Raw genomic sequence first — 6,231 nt, 5'->3', positions numbered from 1 at the left:
GGCCCGCGTACTGCAAAAAACAAAAACAAAAAAAACAAAAAACAAACAAACAAAAAAAGCGGTTGACTGAGATCAACAAAACTGATAAACGTGAAGACTTACAAGAAAAAAAAAAGGGAGAAGACACAACTTACCAATATCAGAAATGAGAGGTGACATCACTACAGATTCTACAGATACTAAAACGGTTAAAGGAATATTATAAACAACTTTATGCCAATAAATTCCACAACTTCATTGAAATGTACAAATTCCTTGAAAGACACAAATTACCAGAGCTCACTCAAGAAGACACAGATAGTTGCCAGGGGTTGGGGAGAGGAAAGAATGGGGAGTAATTGTTTAATGGGTACAGAATTTCAATTTTGCAAGATGAAAACGTCTGGAGATGGATGGTGATGATGGTTATACAACAGTGTGAATATATTTAATGCCACTTAACTGTACACTTTAAAATGGTTAAGATGGTTGCAGGGGACACGGGTTCATGCCCCGGTCCGGGAAGATCCCACATGCCGCGGAGCGACTAGGCCCGTGAGCCATGGCCACTGAGCCTGCGCGTCCGGAGCCTGTGCTCCACAACGGGAGAGGCCACAACAGTGAGAGGCCCGCGTACTGCAAAAAAATAAAAATAAAAATAATAGTGGGGGATTTTAACACCTCATTTACACCAATAGACAGATCATCCAAAATGAAAATAAATAAGGAAACAGAAGCTTTAAATGACACAATAGACCAGATAGATTTAATTGGTATTTATAGTACATTCCATCCAAAAACAGCAGATTACATTTTCTTCTCAAGTGCGCATGGAACATCCTCCAGGATAGATCACATCCTGGGTCACAAATCAAGCCTCAGTAAATTTAAGAAAATTGAAATCATATCAAGCATCTTTTCTGACCACAACCCTATGAGATTAGAAATGAATTACAGGGGAAAAAAACGTAAAAAACAGAAACACATGGAGGCTAAACAATACGTTACTAAATAACCAAGAGATCACTGAAGAAATCAAAGAGGAAATCGAAAAATACCTAGAGACAAATGACAATGAAAACACGACAATCCAAAACCTACGGGATGCAGCAAAAGCAGTTCTAAGAGGGAAGTTTATAGCTATACAAGCCTACCTCAAGAAACAAGAAAAATCTCAAATAAACAATCTAACCTTACAACTAAAGGAACTGGAGAAAGAAAAACAAACAAAACCCAAAGTTAGGGGCTTCCCTGGTGGCGTAGTGGTTGAGAGTCCGCCTGCCGATGCAGGGGACACGGGTTCGTGCCCTGGTCCGGGAAGATCCCACATTCGGCGGAGTGGCTGGGCCCGTGAGCCATGGTCGCTAAGCCTGCGCGTCTGAAGCCTCTGCTCTGCAACAGGAGAGGCCACAACAGTGAGAGGCCTGCATACTGCAAAACAAAAACAAAAACAAAAACAAAAAAAACCAAAGTTAGCAGAAGGAAAGAAATCATAAAGATCAGAGCAGAAATAAATGAAATAGAACCAAAGAAAACAATAGCAGAGATCAATAAAACTAAAAGCTGGTTCTTTGAGAAGATAAACTAAATTGATAAGCCATTAGCCAGACTCATCAAGAAAAAGAGGGAGAGGACTCAAATCAATAAAATTAGAAATGAAAAAGGGGAAGTTACAACAGACACCGCAGAAATACAAAGCATCCTAAGGGACTACTACAAGCAACTCTATGCCAATAAAATCGACTACATGGAAGAAATGGACAAATTCTTAGAAAGGTATAACCTTCCAAGACTAAACCAGGAAGAAATATAAAATACGAGCAGCCTAATCACAAGTAATGAAATTGAAACTGTGATTAAAAATCTTCCAATGAACAAAAGTCCAGGACCAGATGGCTTCACAGGTGAATTCTATCAAACATTTAGAGAAGAGCTAACACCTATCCTTCTCAAACTCTTCCAAAAAAGTGCAGAGGAAGGAACACTCCCAAACTCATTCTATGAGGCCACCATCACCCTGATACCAAAACCAGACAAAGATACTACAAGAAAAGAAAATTACAGAACAATATCACTGATGAATATAGATGCAAAAGTCCTTAACAAAATACTAGCAAACAGAATCCAACAACACATTAAAAGGATCATACACCATGATCAAGTGGGATTTATCCCAGGGATGCAAGGATTCTTCAATATACACAAATCAATCAATGTGATACACCATATTAACAAACTGAAGAATAAAACCATATGATCATCTCCATAGATGCAGAAAAAGCTTTTGACAAAATTCAACACCCATTTATGAGAAAAACTCTCCAGAAAGTGGGCATAGAGGGAACCTAACTAAACATAATAAAGGCCGTATATGAAAAACCCACAGCAAACATCATTCTCAATGGTGAAAAACTGAAAGCATTTCCTCTAAGATCAGGAACAAGACAAGGATGTCCACTCTCACCACTATTTTTCAACATAGTTTTGGAAGTCCTAGCCACGGCAGTCAGAGGAGAAAAGGAAATAAAAGGCATACAAATTGGAAAAGAAGTAAAACTGTCACTGTTTGCAGATGATATGATGCTATACATAAAGAATCCTAAAAATGCCACCAGAAAACTACTGGAGCTAATCAATGAATTTGGTAAAGTTGCAGGATACAAAATTAATGCACAGAAATCTCTTGCATTCCTATACACTAATGATGCAAAATCTGAAAGAGAAATTAAGGAAACACTCCCATTTACCATTGCAACAAAAATAATAAAATACCTAGGAATAAACCTACCTAGGGAGACAAAAGACCTGTATGCAGAAAAGTATAAGACACTGATGAAAGAAATTAAAGATGATACCAACAGATGGAGAGATACACCATGTTCTTGCATTAGAAGAATCAACATTGTGGAAATGACTCTACTACCCAAAGCAATCTACAGATTCTATACAATCCCTATCAAACTACCAATGGCATTTTTTACAGAACTAGAACAAAAAATCTTAAAATTTGTATGGAGACACAAAAGACTCTGAAGAGCCAAAGCAGTCTTGAGTGAAAAAAAGGAGCTGGAGGAATCAGACTCCCTGACTTCAGACTATACTACAAAGCTACGGTAATCAAGACAACATGGTACTGGCACAAAAACAGAAACATAGATCAATGGAACAAGATAGAAAGCCCAGAGATAAACCCACGCACCTATGGTCAACTAATCTATGACAAAGTAGGCAAGGATATACAATGGAGAAAGACAGCCTCTTCAATAAGTGGTGTGGGGAAAACTGGACAGCTACATGTAAAAGAATGAAATTAGAACACTCCCTAACACCGTACACAAAAATCAACTCAAAATGGATTCTAGACCTAAGTGTAAGATGGGACACTATGAAATTCTTAGAGGAAAACATAGAAAGAACACTCTTTGACATAAATCACAGCAAGATCTTTTTTGATCCACCTCCTAGAGTAATGGAAATAAAAACAAAAATAAACAAATGGGACCTAATGAAACTTAAAAGCTTTTGCACAGCAAAGGAAACCATAAACAAGACCAAAAGACAACCCTCAGAATGGGAGAAAATATTTGCAAACGAATCAATGGACAAAGGATTAATCTCCAAAATATATAAACAGCTCATGCAGCTCAATATTAAAGAAACAAACAACCCAGTCCAAAAATGGGCAGAAGACCTAAATAGACATTTCTCCAAAGAAGACATACACATGGCCAAGAAGCACATGAAAAGCTGCTCAACATCACTAATTATTAGAGAAATGCAAATCAGAACTACAGTGAGGTATCACCTCACACCAGTTAGAATGGCCATCATCAGAAAATCTACAAACAACAAATGCTGGAGAGGGTGTGGAGAAAAGGGAACCCTCTTGCACTGTTGGTGGGAATGTAAATTGATACAGCCACTATGGAAAACAGTATGGAGGTTCCTTAAAAAACTAAAAATAGAATTACCATATGATCCAGCAATCCCACTCCTGGGCATATACCCAGAGAAAACCATAATTCAAAAAGACACATGCACCCCAATGTTCATTGCAGCACTATTTACAATAGCCAGGTCATGGAAGCAACCTAAATGCCCATCGACAGACGAATGGATAAAGAAGAAGTGGTACATATATACAATGGAATATTACTCAGCCATAAAAAGGAACGAAATTGAGTCATTTGTTGAAACGTGGATGGATCTAGAGACTGTCATACAGAGTGCAGTAAGTCAGAAAGCAAAACAAATATTGTGTTTTAACGGATGTATGTGGAACCTAGAAAAATGGTACGGATGAACTGGTTTGCAGGGCAGAAGTTGAGACACGGATGTAGAGAACAAACGTATGGACACCAAGGGGGGAAAGCCGCGGGGGGGGGATGGTGGTGTGCTGAATTGGGCGATTTGAATTGATATGTATACAGTGATGTGTATAAAATTGATGACTAATAAGGACCTGCTGTATAAAAAAAATAAAATTCAAAAAATAATATGTACAATAATATCAAGAAGTATTAAATACTTAGGGATAAATCTGACAAGACATTTATCCTTTTTTTCTTCAGTACAATACTTATACACCGAAGACTACAAAAACTGCTGAGACAAATTAAAGACATGTATAAATGGACCTTGTTCATGGGTTGGAAGGCTAAATATTATTAACATGTTAATTCTTCCCAAATTGATCTATAGATTTGATCCAATCCCAGTAGGCTCTTTTGTAGTAGAAATTGACAAAAAGATCTAAAATTCATATAGAAATGTAAAAGACCTAGAATAGCCGAAGCAACTCTGCAAAAGAATAACAAAGTTGCAGGGCTAATCTTACCTGATTTCAAGAATCATTATAGGACTCCCCTGGTGGTGCAGTGGTTAAGAATCCACCTGCCAATGCAGGAGACACAGGTTCAAGCCCTGGTCCAGGAAGATCCCACATGCCACAGAGCAATCAAGTCCGTGCACCACAACTACTGAGCCTGCGCTCTAGAGCACACGAGCCACAACTACTGAGCCCGCAGGCCTAGAGCCTGTGCTTCGCAACAAGGGAAGCCACCACAATGAGAAGCCCGTGCACCGCAGTGAAGAGTAGCCCCTGCTCTCCGCAACTAGAGAAAGCCCGCGCACAGCAACGAAGACCCAACACAGCTGAAAATAAATTAAATTAAAAAAAAGAATCATTATAAAGCTATAGTTATCAATACAGCATGATACTGGCATACAGATAGATAAATATACCAATAGAACAAAACAGAGTCCAGAAATCAATCCAAAAATATGTGGACAACTGTTTTCTTTCCTTTGTGGTGGATAACTGATTTTTGAAAAAGCGGAAAGCAATGCAGTGGAGGAAGGGTAGTCTTTTCAACAAATGGTGCTGGAACAGTTGGATATCCATACCCAAAAGAATGAGCCTGGATCCATACCTCCCACCACACACAAAAATTAATTCAACATGGATTAAAGACCTAAACATATAATCTAGAACTATAAAACTTCTAGAAAACCTTTGTGATCTTGGATTAGGTGAAGATTTCTTAGATATGACATCAAAAGGACAATCCAGAAAGAACAAATTGATAAATTTGACTTCATCAAAATTGAACATTTCTGCTTTTCAAAAGACATTAAGAGAATGAAAAGACAAACCAGAGACTGGGAGAAAATACTTGCAAAGCATGTATCTGATAAAGTATCTGTATCTAGAATATATAAGAACTGCTTTTTGGGCTTCCCTGGTGGTGCAGTGATTGAGAGTCTGCCTGCCGGTGCAGGGGACACGGGTTCGTGTCCCGTTCCGGGAAGATCCCACATGCCGCGGAGCGGCGGGGCCCGTGAGCCATGGCCGCTGAGCCTGCGCGTCCGGAGCCTGTGCTCCGCAACGGGAGAGGCCACAACAGTGAGAGGCCCACGTACCGCAAAATAATAATAATAATAAAAAAAATAAAAAATAAGAACTGCTTTTTGAAAACAGTTTATTAATAGGATATGGCAAAGACAAAAGGGGTGGTGTATCTCTAATTTTCATAAAGATTCTTAAATCGCTTTTTTAAAAGAATCAGCTTTATTTTTTAGAGCAGTTTTAGATTCATAGCAAAACTGAGTAGAAAATACACCCCTGCCCCTACCTCCATGCACATCTTCCCCCACTATTGACATCTTGCACCACAGTGGTACATTTATTACAATCAATGAACCTACATTTATTGACAATAGTACATCATTGTCACCAAAAGTCCCTAGTTT

Source organism: Tursiops truncatus, chromosome X (genome assembly GCF_011762595.2).
Source record: "Tursiops truncatus isolate mTurTru1 chromosome X, mTurTru1.mat.Y, whole genome shotgun sequence".
NCBI lineage: Eukaryota > Metazoa > Chordata > Mammalia > Artiodactyla > Delphinidae > Tursiops > Tursiops truncatus.
This window is presented reverse-complemented; position numbering follows the sequence as displayed.